This window comes from Falco cherrug, chromosome 15, assembly GCF_023634085.1.
Source record: "Falco cherrug isolate bFalChe1 chromosome 15, bFalChe1.pri, whole genome shotgun sequence".
NCBI classification, from domain to species: Eukaryota; Metazoa; Chordata; class Aves; order Falconiformes; family Falconidae; genus Falco; species Falco cherrug.
In genome coordinates, this window is record NC_073711.1 from 17983773 (window position 1) to 18000090 (window position 16318).

Here is a 16318-nt window from a genome sequence, read left to right on the forward strand (position 1 = left end):
GAGAAAACATGCAGTATTTAACTTAACCAAAAACAAGGCGGCGGCTGCTAAGTCACCCAGTAGTACATTCCCCAGCTCTTCATCCTAAAATTCTGTATCATTAGCATAGCCACTCTGCCACAGAAAACATACCACAATCATTCCACTCTCTTCTTGAGCTGTAATCTTTCTTCAAAACGTCTTGTTTCTCTCCCTGATCAGTATCATCACTGCAGTCAGTTTTTACTCTCCTGCTCCTTCCTCCTTTTTGCAGTTTTAGCTGGAATCTAATTTGGGAGTTTAAGAAGGCAGTCAAAGATTGTTTTGAGTACATGAGAATGTGGTAAATAAAAAAAAAAGAAAATCACAGGGTATATGGCTTATCTTAATAGGTATGAAAATAGGACAAGTATTAACTACTAAGCTATAAAAATCAATTAAGAGCATTATTTGCATATGAGTAGACATTTCCTATTGACAAAATAACTTTCTAAAAAATACTCTGACTACTTAATAAATATGATTTATTTGCAAACCTAAATCCAGAGAAAATCCACTCACTGGTCAGATAATTCCAAGAAATACTTGTTTGCTAAATCTTTATTTAATTTAAAACAATAATTTCCTGGCCTGTTAGAGGCAATAATTGTACATTCTATAGTGTTTCTGTAAATTAAGTCGCAAAAAGTTCATATCATATTTATGCAAAATGTTAGTGATTTGAATGTTTATATTTATTTTTTAAAACATCCTTTATTAACCATTAAAGCAAAATTAAATTTCGTATTACAGTGATGAACAGTATCACAAATATTAATTTAAAGCACAGTTAATTCCGAACATTTCTATAAATGGATAAGATTACGGCTCCAGCAAGGTTAATTCTCTATGGCTACAGCTACATTTTGTTTTTAACCAGCTGTGAGATGGCTGTGCAACAGTTCACTTATTAGGCTATTAACTTTTCAATTTTAAGGCAACTTACACATTTTACCTGTACTTATTTATAGGAAGAGGAAAGTGACAGCTTCTCACGTATCATTTAAAAAGTTTTCATGTTGCATATGGTAGTGAGGTGATTATCTCGCTGGTCACAGCAGACCTATGGTTTAACTTTACTTACTATATCTACCTCTAATTTAAAACCTAAAGCACTGGAGCTAGATGAGATATATCATTATTAAATGGCACATTAAAAGTATAGAGTCTACTTGTGTCAAGGCACCTTCTTCATTAAAAGGACTTAACATGAATCCAGAAATAAACTGAATAATGGTTTTAATCTGAACAGTTCTTCAGTGATTTTAATTTATTCCAAGCCAGGCTCCCCTATTAGTTATGAATCAAAACATCAATGTGCCTTTTAGGAAAATATTTTCCAATGTGTTACTTTGTTACAAACATTTTCCCTCTTTGAAACAATTAACTAATTTAGCTGAATTCTGGTTACACAATTTTCTGTATTTTGACCACTTAGTCTGTAATTCTAGATCACAACTAGTTTTATCTTATCTCGGTCGGTTTTTTACTTTCAGGTTTTAACAGAACCGTAAGAAAAGAGCATTCATGCCTCCTTCATGTTTTCTAGAAACAACATGTATAAAAGAATTGCACAGGATTACTTCAGAGGATGATGAAAAACAGTAAGTAGGAATACATCCTTTTTCTCGATTTGGGGCTTTTCACAGAGGAAAAACAAAACAAAACAAATGTGGATATATGAAGCAGCTAATATACATGGTAATTACTTAATAATTAATTCTCTTTTTTTCCCCTTTGCTTTTAAAATACCAATCTGTAGACTTACCTAGTACAAGATGCAGTTATTAGCAACTGTTATCTAACCATTGCATCTAGCAGTAATTTCTCAATGTTGCTGGCAAACAAGAAGCCTACTGCCTTTTTATGTTTATTTTCTTTTCATAAAAATAATCCTAATGGTATCATACAGAACTTCTTGGGTTAGTACTTCCATTTTTTCACATTTTATGTATGAGGACACAACTACTCTATGTGAATAAAACCCAGTTATGTCTCATATTATGATAGTGAGTTTTCTTCCCGGCCTGAATGTACTGGAGATGATCTATACAGAGAGAGAAAAAATGTAATATTACCACTAAATACTATGTCTCAGTTTTCAAACATACATTTAATATTACTCAAATGGGCTACTTAACTAATTTTTATCAATATAGTAGATCTTTTTGATTTAGAATCAATTCCCAATAGTTACTGTGGATTTAAATAGAGTATTCAAGGTCTTAGTAAAAGCTACTTAATTTTTACACTTTTCCATCATCTCCAGTATTTTATAAACCAATCACCTATGTACTAGCTGTATCTGACAGTGTAATTCAAAGAGCCTGTTCTATCATTGCCTGTGGTTCTGCAGAAGGCAACAGAAAAGATGTTTCTTCAGAACATGGCATTTTTTTCCCCTTTAAGGCTACTGGGGGATTCTGTTGCCTGTTACGTGCATCTCCGTACAGACTGATGGCTGAGTTGCAGCGTTTGTCATGCTGTGGTACGCTCCCCAAATTGTTTAGAAAATGTCTTTTGAAGTTGTTATCTCATAGTACAATTTACTTCTCAAACATAACTAAGGAGTTCAGTATAAACTTTTATTTACTACTCCTTTTGTTTACTATATGGGTTCCCTTGAGCATATTCAGCACTAGAGACCTTTCTATTCATCTTGCTTTTTCTGCATCTTCACAGCTCTTAACAAAGACTAAATACCCTACTGCAGCCATTCTCTAGCAAACCCCTCACACATGCCTTGTAATTACCCAGGGCTGGTCAGTACAGGACAGACTAGAACTGGTTATTTAATGGTCAGACTGCTCTACATTGTAACTTTCCTATTTTGTTTATTTTGTCTGCAGAGAATGCTGTATCATGGACAAATAGGGTTTATAATTTCTGTAAGTGATAGGAAGGCTTAGTAAAATAAGGATTTAACAGTACAGGGAATTAATAATTATCAGTGGAATAGTTTTAATATATCTCACTATAGCCCATACTGCAACAAGTACGTTTCTGAGTGGAATTAAACAAGTTTATTTTGATGGAAATACACACATTTAAGGCATTAGTAGGTGCTAATGAAGAGCTTCCAGGCAGTTGGACAAAAATAGGTCTGATTAAAGCTAAAGATCATGTTAAGACATCTTTGTTCAAGTTGTTAGATAGAAGAATCTGGTAAAAACTCATGGAATTTTCACCCGTAGTACTTGCCTGTCCAGCATATTAATAATAGTTTCCCTTGCAAGAAAGGGATTGATTTTTCTTTTTTTTTTTTTTAACTGTTCTTGTTCTTGAGTGTAGCACATGTTGTTTATTGGTGGTATATACACTGTATGGAGATATTACCATGGCCAGGTCTGCATCAAGTTTTTTTTCATAGCTATGCTAACTCCACTAAAGAGCATTCTTGTGAAGAATGGTGGGACACACCTTAAAAGTGTGTCCTTTTACATGAGCTAACAGTGAGATTATTTAAACAGCTTCTTTAAAGGGAGGCAGGCTAGTTACATGATGCAATTATTTAGTAGGTAAACTAATAATATTTTATTATATCATTTCTTCATGGTACTTAAAGGATTTAGTTAAATATCTTGAGAAGCAGGTATTGCAACTTTGAGGAATGAGAAAAATTACCCTTAACAGGAATGTAATGGTTATACTCCCTATATTGGTTCTGTTTCACTTAATAATTGTGTGTAACTTACAAGAATCTTTAATAACTACCACTGAAGTAAACTGTATGTGTAGGTTTTCTGGTGGAAGAACCTAGCTCTGAAGTCTAATATGCTTTCTTGTCATCTGTTACAGTTCTAGGAAGATGGTATTGCACAAGGCTTATGGAAAACGAGGTATCTTCTCTTGTTCTATATTTTTGGTTTGTTCTGAATTAGTCTTCCTTTTGTGTCCACTTAGTCCTCTTTGAGTGAAGATGGAATGTGATAAGATAACAACACCAGTGAAAAGCAAGATTAACTCATGTTATATTGTACATGTGCAATTATATATTTTTAGTGGGAGGAGTATGGGAGGAGTAGCTGAACATGAACTTGAGGCTCAGCCCAAGGAAATGTGATTCTTCACATGATAAGACACATTAGACTTCATTTAGTATAAGAGGAGGTGAGTTACGGTGGCTAGTGGTATACATTTCCTTTTCTTTATCCACATGTAAAGTGTACTGTGCACCTTAGCAACCTTATGTGATGCAAAATTAGTAGATAAAAAATAAAATAATAGTTTTCTGCCAGATTAGTCTACTGAGCTAATTCGCGTCTGTAGTATCCTTGGCTCTGACATAAGGAATAGGGGACAAACGTGGCAGTGGAAGATTACCAGACTAAGAACAGTACTAAAATATGACATTGCAAATATAACAATACAAAATATAACAGTAAAACCAAATCCTCATTACTCTCACCTTTAACTCTCCACTAAAATTGCTCTAATACATTGGATGTGATAGTTTATACTTTGACAATTAGCAAGATTTTTATCCTTTCCCACATGACTTAGGGAAGAATACTTGTCTGCACTTAAGCTGCCACAATTCACAGCCATGTGTGTTAAGTTCAGTTGAAATTGTGCAGGAAGAGAAAGGTGTATAGGCTAGAGGCAAGTGAAGCTTCTCAGCCAGATCAGTGTATATTATTGCCCATTTCTGGGTCAGAATCCTTTGCATTGTGTTCTCTATTGAATCTTCAGTTACGGGAGAATGAATACAAAGCTACCAAAACAAAACAGTCTCCTGCATACACCTCTCTGGAGGTACACAGGCACAAGCATGTGGCAGATGCTTGTTCCATTGCTTAATGCCTTATAGGAAAGTGACACAATGCTGGAGTGATAAAGATAGTACAAGAACAGTAGAAGAATATAGGTTCAATTGACAGGACTGATAACTATCCAGTTTTTAGAAAACCTATTTTTCTGACAATCTTACAATTTCAGAACAGAAATAGTACAGAAAAGTGTGATCAAGTTGTCCAGGGAGAAAACAGCAGGAAGAAAGGGTTAAAAGTCCAGAGGAAAGGGCTCTGTAATCTCTGCAGACAACTGGAGAGAGGTGAGACTATCCAAAAGAGTATCTGGAAGAGAATTGGAAGCTATAAGAGGAAGCTAAGAGAGGGTGATGAGGTAGCTGTGTAGTCAGCTGCTACAGGTGTCTAATGGCACAGGAAAGGTCAGGGTTTCCCAGTTCGGGTATAAGGTCATTTCAGACTTCAGTGCAAGTGGTTTCACTGCAGCCTAAGGAAGGAGTAGAACTGGCATGGAGCTCCACAATCGGGTTTCTGCTGGAATTTGTGGTTCTGTGGTCTAAATCATGCTTATTCCTTGGGGGGAATTTGTCTTTTTAAACCCTCCAAGGACTTTTGAGCCTCCCAGTCCCTTTTTAAGGAAATAGTTTTAGCAACCTGATGGCACTGAAGTATACATGGGTAGAGGACTGCTTATGTATAGGTAATCAGTTGAAGTCTTTGCTGTGAAGTTCTTGCTTTACTTCTTTTTTATGTATAGTTCTTACAGTTCTGGTAATGGAAATTTATTAGTTGGAAGTTGCTTCACATTTTATTTGAACTGTGGTTTCACTTTAAAAACTTACCAATGCTGTAAAAAGATTTTTTCTTTTTGTTTCTGCCTGTTACCCTTTCCTGTCTCCTAGTGCTCCCTTTTGTGTACAGCAAACATTCATGTGACTGTTGTTAAGTGGATTGCAAAAGTGATCTGGATTAAAATTTACCTTATTTAAAAATGGTTGGGTTTAACTTAGCTCAGTTTCTTGATCTTGCCTGTCATGTGGTCTCAGAAATGCCTGCACTAGTACAAAAGGGAAGATAGGTAAAAGGGCAGTATAAAACCCCTTTGCCATTCAGCTGTCCCTTTCACGAATCCAGCTCCCTTCTCTTATCTGGCCCAACTGTGTTCATCTTGGCTCAAGCTGCTGAGGAAATTGCTAAATTCTGAGAAACAGCTGTGAGAAGGCCTGTAAAACTTGAGCCATGTGAGAAGAAGAAACAAAATTACAGTCTGGGGTAGGCTTTTTGGTGGTTTAAGGATTATAAAGGAAAAATACCAGTGTGGAAATGAAATCCTAACTGAAAAGACTAAGGACTTAATTAAAGATAGCCACATAGCAATAGTAAGGCTGTATTGCTCCAGCCAATGAAAGCTAATTTTTATCTCCCAGGATTTTGCTTGTTTCACCAGCAAGGATTCTTTGCATGTTTTGTTAGCCTGGTGTGTATACTATTCTTAATGAAGTAACTTGTTAAATCCAACCTGTGTTTTATATGTGTTAACTTATAAATGACTGGTTTATATTCTTAAACTGCATACATATTTTGCTTGTGCGGTCTCTGTTCATGGCTGAAGGTGCCTAAGAAGTGACCCAAGCAGTGGTGGCAGTATATTTGAGTAGTACTATTGGCTTGTACTGAGTAATTACATAAAGGGATGTATTTTGATGCACTCAAATAGGAGGTATTAAGATACAGTGCTTCTAGTTTCATGACAACAGAAGAGCTTTACTGGATTAAATTCCTCTTAGAAAAATCAGTTTATATAGTGACAGGTGTTTTTGTTTATTTCAGGTCCTGTTTGTATCTTAATGTAGTATTGTAAATAAATTGACGTTTTAGGTCATCCTATAAGTTCTAAATGGCATTTGTGGGTTTTGTTAGTTATTTTCTGCACACCTGTTTAATGGACCTAATGTAGCTGTAAAACAATTTTCTTGAAAGCTTTTAAGTAATTTATAAAACATTAGAGTCTTTAGTATGACTCAACTTTCCCTTTTCATCCTTTGTGCTCTACCAATTTAATCTTAGTATAATTTTACTAGTCATGGTTAGCCAGTTAAATTGACCCTTGACATTACTTCTCCAAAGTAAGTCTGCACTTGAACAAACCTATTTCTTTTCCTCTATCTCTAATAAATAAATACCTGTCCCAAGATAGTATCTATAGTGTAGAATCTGGTTGAAGCTTGTTGCAAGACCGGTAGTTGTACACTGAGCTAAAACTGAGTTAGTTTATAAGTATAGGGAAAATAGTCAGAGTTACCTTAGTAAGTTCAATTTCTGCCCTGAAACAGTCTGACATCATTGCAATCAAAGGAAGTTGTGATTGTCTGAAACTACTATGAAACAGTTTGGTGGTTTTTTTTTTCTTTTCCCAAAAGAAAGATGAAAAAATATTGATAGTTTTCTAATCTCTAAAGGGTGCAGTGTAATGTTGATGTTACCATGTTAGTTCTTGAATGACATCTAGGTAGAGGAGTACATGTGACTACATATATTGAAAGCATATTGAAGTTTATTATTTAGGAATAGTGTCTTGATATTCTGCATAGTGGATATTAGAACATCATTGTGTCGCTGGATTGTATAAAGCAAAATGGTTCTTGGATATTTTTTCTCCTAACAATACAAAAATAATTTCTTTTTGGAAGCTGATGAAACAAGCACTGGCTGTAATCATGCGGTAACAGGCTAAGGCAGAATAAGTATCTTGATGCACAGCAGTATCCAATGTTATCTTTGTCTTGCTAAAAAAAATAATAAATAAATTAGTCAGCATATTACCAATAGCAGTGATACTATCTTGCTTAGACTCAGCTGATTAGCCTTAGTTCTTCTGGCTCTCCTTAGTACTGAGGCACACCTAAACAAACAAACACGTAGTAGAGTATGCTTAGGAGCTTCTACAATGCTTCCTTTGGAGTACTTCTTCCAGTGCATAATTTTTTTCTCTTTTTAAGTCTTGTTATATAGATTTGCTTTATGACAGAAAAACAACTCACTAAAACTAGGCTTCAGGGCACAGTACCCTTGTTCTTCTGTGTAGTTTTTGTCAGACCCATCATTTAAGTGAGATGAGTCACTGAATTACTTAATATAATTACATAGTCACTTGTTTATGGCTTTACAGACTAAAGTTAAAAATATATTAACCATGTGAATGTTTAGATAAGGGAGATGACGTAACCACAAAAACCACCCAGGTTTTAAAAACTAATACTTTTTAAGTTTGATAATTTGTCCTTTGGTTAATTGGGTGTCTCTGGCTTTACACTGTTGCACTCCCTGAGATCCTCAACAGTACTTTCCACAGACTTAAATAATATCTTTTTTTATTGTTATATGAGAGCTAATAAACTAAACATTCCACTGCTGCTAAATATAGCCACCAAGCTGCTTATGAGTCAGGACTCTGGCAGATAATTCTGCCTGCATATCAGTGAAAACTTTAGTGGCTAGCTGTCATGTTCCTTATGTGAAAAAATGCTAACTTCTTGGATCTTATTTTTCACATTCTAGGTTCAAATTCCAGTAAGCAATGTTTTCACTGTTCACTGTAGTGAGGTTATGCTTATAAAAAACTGGAGAAAACCCACAACTTCATCCTGCAATTGTTCTGGAGTGTAATACACAATAAACTCACAAATTTGCAGTGTTTTATCTATGGTCGATTAGCACTTAGGCTTTCAAATGTTCCTTAATCAAATTTCCGTACAGGGCAGCAGTTAAGGGCAAGTTACTGGATGTGATATTCGAAAGCAGAACTATATAATTTTCGTAGCAGTTTTGATAGTCTTCGGATGTTGTTGCAGTTTTTTAGGTGAGAAAAGTGCACTGGAAACTCAAATTTGTAAATAAAGACGTATATAATATGAATATTAATTAACCACTTTCTAGTGATGAAATTAATTTGCCCTTATAACAGCAGTCTGGAAATAACTTTCCTGTCAGTTATTTGTATATCTTTTAGTATCTTTTTATCTTTCAGTATAATGTATAAAATACAGAAGAGACTGCTTGTCAGCAGCTAGTTAAAATTTAAATTTAATACCAGTTTTGAAAGGCAGGTATCTCATTAAGTATGTCCAATGCCTATACTTATTTCTGTATAAATATTTTTATATTTCAAGTAAACTAGTTTAATAAGAAGCTTGTTATATTCCCAGATTAGCAGATTAAGATTACTCGGTGACTAAACAGTGGTACATTTGACTGAGCTAAAGGAAACAATCTGTTTTTTCATGACCAATTACTTGAACCTTGGGCTTTTACAATGTGACTGTCCTGATAGATAGGTTATATTAAGCAAATAATATTTTCATGGAAACAACAAGAAAATCAGAAGTGATTGTCATGTATGTGGAAAGAAAAAATCACACCAAAAAAACCAAAACTGAGCCTAGAATACTATCTGGAAGATTAAAATGCCTACTTCAGTTCAGTTGAGCAGAATGCCAGAACTGGCCTTCCAGTGCTAAGATGAATGCTCTTATCGCAGGAATGGCAGGTACCAGGTGCTTCATTCTGAAGACAGGAAAGCTTTTGTTGAAAGTGATGCATCCTCACCAAAGCATGTCATTACTAGTTTGCATATCCCCTGCTATTGTAGATACTGCTTGTATTGCTGTGCTTTGACTACTGCTCTTCCCAGTTCAAACTTCTGTTGACAATCTGTCAGCACCACTGATTAAACCCTGGCACAAAGAGGTCAGTACTTAGCAGAGCACTTCCTGTGCTTTGCCCTTACGCAGTCTGGAAAGTTTGTTATGTCCACACTTCTCTTCCCACCCTAAAGCAATAAGGCAGAACGTTTATAATCTTGTTCACTGACAATTCACAATTTTCTCTGTTTAGCTTCACATCTGTAAGTCAAATGCAGAATTCAATGCCTTTTGCTGTCAGCTTCTGCATGCTGTATTTACTAATTAAGTGTAGGAAACATAATGGTGTAACTATTGGAACTAGGAGAATACAGTAACGTAACATTAGTTTCTGGGCTTATATATTCTTATTTAGAAGAGAAGCTAATGAGGTGTTAAAGTGATGCTCAGCAGTCAAGATCATGCTAATCTGGTTTTAGTGAAATGAACAGGAGAATTTTAGAGCTGCTTTTTTAAAACACAGTATGCTGTTCCGACAGTTGAGCAAATGAATAGAGGAGTTTGATTCTCTAAAATGAAATTTGTTAAGTGCATTAATGGTTGCCTAAACATATTCCTATGTTAGCAGTTTCTTTTTCTGTTTTGCATAAAAATATGGTTTAAAAAAATACGCAAAACTAGTTTGAAATGAAATGTCTAGTTCTAAAACATGTATGTTAATTATTAAAAACCTAAAACTTGTGTCAATTGGAGATTCATTTTGAAGAGAAAAGTGGTCCAGGCAGCTAGCATATATAAAATCTTTGGATATATATTTTTTTTCTGTAGAAACATCTACAGAAACAACTATATTGTGCTTGTATGTAGTTCTTGGAAGTTGAGGTATGCTTCCAATGTAATGGCAATTGTTGTGAAGTTAGTATCATATGGTACAGGTGTTGAAGTTGTTTTGAATCTGCTTCATTGTGTTGTACACCTCTTGGAAAAATAAGTCATAACCTTGGGAATTTTACTTCTGTGACAGTAACTGTTCATAGATGGCAGAAAGAAAACTAGTGGAGGTGCTGAGTTCATTCTGTCTTGAGTAGCATAGCTGGTGCTTTTATCGATGTTAGATGAATCCAAATTACATACTGCAATATACCGTCTAATGTAACTCTTAATCAGATGCCCAAGCTGTGTTAGAAATAATTTTTATATTTAATATTTGTAAGTAATTGCATTTTTTAATAAAATATTTATAAATGTCAATATCGAGGTATTGAATTTTCAATACCATTTGTCCATGCATTGGCTTACTTCTGTAGCTCTGTAGATTTTGTTAATGAATTTGAGAGTTCTAAAGAATGGCAGCCTTTAGTTTAAAAATGCAACTTAAGATCTTCCAAGTATTTGTTCCACCTGGCTGATACTTTCTACCAATATACAGTGACTTCCAGATGCTTAGAAAAAAAATAAGGTTTTAATGAGTCATTATTGGCTTAAAGATTCCCTGCCAGAACATTTGCTTTGTAGGAGGAACTATATAATCTATACAGAGAGCACTTAGTCATATTACATCACCTTTTTTTACAAGCTTGCTTTATTTTTGGCACTCTTTTCTATGAGTGGAATGGTTTATACCCAGAATTGTGCTATTCACATTGTGGAGGGAAGAAAAACTAGACAGACCAAAGAGACAGAAGTTAAAATTGCAGAATACAGGTATACTTTTTGAATGCACAGTCAGTTCAAAGGAGAAAATTCTAATGTACTTCTGAAGCAGGAAGGAAAAGAATTTCATAAATGTATGGTCAAAGAACAGACCTTCACTGGCCCGAGCTCATGCCAAAAAACCTCAGGTTTTCTCAGCTGCTAGCTGAGAGCAAAATAGCATACATACAAAGAGCCTTAGATAAGGATGCTGTTTAAAAGGGGGAGGGGGGAGGGAGAGAAATGCCCATTTCAAAAAGTTGACTGCATTTTAATCTGAGATATGTTTAAAATCCCTGCATTTTTAACATAATATAGAGCAGAAAATTAGAAAAGTGGTGAAAACTTGGGATTTTTGGAGTTTAAAGGCTGCGTGATTTACTTACCAAAGATAATTAGGTGAAATTAATTAAGAAGAGTAATTACTCCTCCTCCCCTTTTAAGTTTTGATGTCCAGTGGATTGGAGAGGGGAAATTCTGCGTTGTTGTTTTGCATTTCTGCATTTTAAATTAAATTAAAATGTATTAAAACTCTTGGTTGGCATGGTTGCTTTTCTTAAAACAGAAATTTGTTAACTAGTGGCAACTTTTTTTTTTTTTTTAATTGCACGTGAAGCTACTGGGAACAATAAAATAATGGCTTTCATTAATTCTGTTATTAAATGATCTTTTATTGTTGACTGCAAGTGGTATTCAGTTGCATAAGATATTATTTTGGCTTGTCTGTACTTAAAACTTGACTAAACTTAATGTTCAACTCATAGCACTAAATTACATGCTTGTACAAAGTAACCTGAGACACTAAACGGCTAGTTCATTTAGGAATCTCTTAGTTATCTAGTAAATGGAACATTGTTCCTATATCCTCAGTTTATCCTAGAAGTACAAGCAGTTTACGAGGGCAGACAGTTCTAAGAAAAATTGTGTGCTTGTTTTCAACATACTACTGCAACATTGACTGTTCCAGTACTTGTTTTTTCTGCGCAGTTCATAGCCAGTAGCCATGAGGAAGCTAACTTGCCCTGAGTCATATGACAGTAAGAAATATTTTACCAATGTATTGGTATCTTGTTTCAGAGGTGGTGTTTGGGTTTTTTTCCTCAGAATTTACTCTTGTCTGAGATACAGTGACCTGTTTCTTTCAAGGGCTATTTAAATTTCTCCAGTGTGAAGTAAAAGCTTATTTCACTTCAGAAATAGGTGTGTGCTGACTCATCATTGAGGCAGTGCTGTTCCATCCTTTAGATCTGTTTGTTATATCATGTGCCTAGTTCACAGATGCTGCATAGCTTTCTGAACAGTGATGAAACGTGAGGGAAGAAGTAGCACAAGAATGGGAAATAATAATCTTGGAAGATTTAGGGATCCTGGGAGTATGGGGGCTCCCCATCCACCCTTTGCTTTTTACAAAAGATTATATACCTAACCAATGCCCGACTGCAGCTCCATTTTACAGGCTTAGACCTTCTCCAGTTTTTGGCTGCTCCTAGTACTCCCCATTTACAATTAATTAAGAAATTAACTGTATTCTGTCTTTAGTGAAGCCAGTTCTCTCATGAAATGGCAACAGCAACGTGGAGATTTCATATAACTGGCACACCAAATGCATTGGACTAGTGTCACACTAATTACAGCATCATGGTAAGTGGAGACAAATGAGATATCTTGGGGAGAAAAGCAAAGTTTGAATGACAGGATCAACCTATGTGAACAATAAAAGACATTTATACATAGAGAAAGCATATGGATTTTACATAACAGTTCTCGTAGGTTTTGTTGTAGGCTTTTTGTTTGTATTTTTACTTGCAATTGAGTATAGCAGTATGTGAAAACAAGTTCTTTCTCAGTAGACAAACTTAAGCTCTTGTTACTTACATTATGGATAATATGACCACACAGTTTGCAGAAAACAGGAAACAGCTTTTTGTCATACTTCCTTCTGGGGAAAACACTTCATCATGACACTATTCGAAATTAAACTTTAATTTTTCAGCTCTGGCAGATGCCCAGTGTTGCACACTGAAGAAAGCGGGCACAAGCAAATCAGTTTTGGTTGCTAGAATGGCAAGGCATTTTTTTTTCTCCCCCATCAGAATAATTGACCAATTATTCGGTTTCTCCTTGTGCATGTACAGGAACTAAAAGGAAGCTTTCTGTAGCAGCAGTGATCTTTCTACAAATGTAAGAATTGTTCTATACCAGATCTTGGGTAATGATGTGCTACGAGAAAAGGTTAAGTGCTTTGTTTGCTGCAGAGTCAGTTAAGTTCTTCGGAGTTTTTTTGGATTTTTTTTGAATAAAAAAGTAAATCTAAATAATTTAATAAAATTGTGGATCTTTAAGCAGCAAAATAAACGTGTCATTGAGCATAAAGTTAATTTAAAGCATTGAAATGACTCTTCTATAGAATATTCCACTTCAAACAGTGTTTTCCAGTAGGTAGACAACTATAAGTTCATGGAATGCTTCTTAAAAGAAACCTAGGTTTCTGCAGTCAGTCAATGCATTTTTTTGCCATGTAGGGTCTGTGCTTCAATTTGAAATGTTTTAGATAGCAAATACTTCTGGCTGAGTGCCTTTGACTCAGACTTAATGTGTTTGCTGCAGATACATGGTAAGAAACAGTCTGTATGATCTCAATGGCAATTTCAGATTTCTATCTGATCCAACTTGTGCATCTATATAAAGTCAAGGATATTGTTTTAACTTGCATTGGCAGCAGTGGTATAGCAATGATAGCAGTAACAGGTTTCCTTTGTCAGTCTTGTATGTAGCTACAAATTGAGTAGTGAGTGAAAGGGAGTTAGCCAGCATTTACTGAAAATATCGTTTAAACACTTGGTGATGACTAGTATGTTAATTAAAACCTGACTGAATGCAGCTAACGATGACTCTCTGTTTCTGGAGCTAAAATGCAGACTAGTTTGGCTTACTATAAAGACTCCAAAATAGATGTTAAAGGGAGCTGCACTAGGCCTGTTTTTATCTGTGGAATTCCTAAAGAACTCACTTGATGGGGGTGAAGGAGAATGCATAGATTCTAGGAGAGATTTTGAAAATCTAATAGTATTTATAAAAACAAAATTCTAACAATACAATATTCAACAAATGGAAAAGAGCACTGCTTTCATTGTTAGGAAATATGCATAGGTATTTCATTTTTTGTTTGATTATGATTATTAAGAACGCTCTCCTTAATTTCATTCCTTTTCACATCAAGACAGAACAAATACTTTTCTTTGCTTTGGAAAAAAAGAGTGTATGCATGCTTCTTTCTACATTGGCTTTTTTGCAGATAAGGCTTTTACTTTCCAGACCTCATTAAGCAGTCAGTTGAGCAGGCTAAATGCATGTTCCAAGTGGTAATGGATACTTATTCCATGTAAGTACAACAAGATTATGAGATACTGGAATGCTGAGCACTTAACTGGCACAGTAGCATTTATATTACAAATAAATGCACCAAGTAAATAATTCAGGCATTTATGACAGAAACATGATCTCTGTTAATACGGTAGATCTGGGTTAGTAGATAAGGGGTTTTGTTTTCTGTTTTGAGCCCTGTGTCTTCCTTCTATGTATCTGAAAGGATCTTATCCTTTTTTGAATGTAAGTACCTTGTTTTAAGGCATTTCAGTCTGAATGCAATATGACTAGACAGAAAGCTTCCAAAAAAGTATGGTTGTGAAAACCAGGTTGCATTAAGTTAACCCAGTTTACGCACATGCTATGTTCTTACTTTGTTTTGTAACATTCTAGGTTGTTGTTACAATGCTTGGATAATATTGCAAATCTTTCCTTGATTTCTGCAAGCTGTAGATTACATTTACTGAAATCTAAATAAATTCAGATTCAAATAATTCATGCTCTGAGGGTTTTGAAAGATCATAAAAATAAAAACAAAACTAAGGCTGTAAAAGGATAATTAATCTTATGACCATCAGAATTCATGAAGCCTGACTTCCTTAACTGTCTTGCTCTAGTTCTCATATCTAAGGTATAAACTCTGAAATTATTCTAGCAGATGAGGCACTTGCCTCTTTCCCATACAGGTTCTCTCGTGTATAAGGGATAAATTTATGCTGGTGCTTTTTCCTTTCAATACAGTGTTTACTATGGATCTCTTCTTTATCCTGTTGACTGCCTTCAACGATCTTGTAAAAGCTATCTTCTGACATCTCTTTGTGTAATTTGCTTAAAATGGGGATTGTAAAAAAAAAAAATAATAAAAGAACACAAGTTCTTTATCTTTATAGCACTAGTAGTTAAAAAACTTTGGGAAGAAGTTCTTGCCGATGAAGTGTTTAGTTCCAAGTAAGTTCTTCTACTGTTTCCCAATGTTGCAGCCAAAAATTGGTGGTATGGTTGCTGGTTTCCCCAACAGACTCACTTTCTGGCTATACAGTGTGTAGTTTGTTTGCCAAACTGCAGTTGGCAGCCATGGGAAAACATTTCTTTGCTATCTCAAAAATGATGAGGACATAGAAAGAAAGATATGTAGAACTGCTCAGAGATCAACCATGTATGTTTGACCAGCGTGGATGTTTTAACTGGTAAACCATATGTGACAAAAAATATCCCAAAATACAAAGGCATAATGGCACATAACAAGCGGGTAGGTTCATCTGTATTACATAATGCATTGAGCAGTGAGGGAATTCCATGTTACATGAAGACAAAGGGGATCAACTCTCTAGTACTTCAGTGTTGCCATGAGGTACTGTCCCATTTGGTGCTGTGCACTGATTTCTAAAAGGGGAGAAAGAGTGACCTGCATGGGTCTAATACATGAAAATGAGAATTGCTATGCTAGATGAATCCCTGAACCATATTTCCCAGATATTTTTATTTATCTACAGCAATTAATTTGCATAACAATAAAAATATTGGCAGTTATGCATGAAAATAATGAAGATTTCCTATCTGCTCAGGATTTGAATACTTTTCACTGTCTTTGAAACTGTTAAGTAGTCACATGATGAAAACTAAAACCTACTTACTCAAAGCTAGTTGTACAGATAAGAATGTAACTGTCTTCTGAAGAACAAGGTTGGTTTGTGATGTTTTTTCTACTACATGCGAAAATAAGGTTGTCTATCCATTGCCTATTAGAATAAGATGGAAAGAAACAAGGATGGATTTTGCTACTGAGAAAGTGTATACCTTGACAGTTAATTCTGTGGAAAAAAGTATGTTGTAGAACAGATGCTGTATAAATGC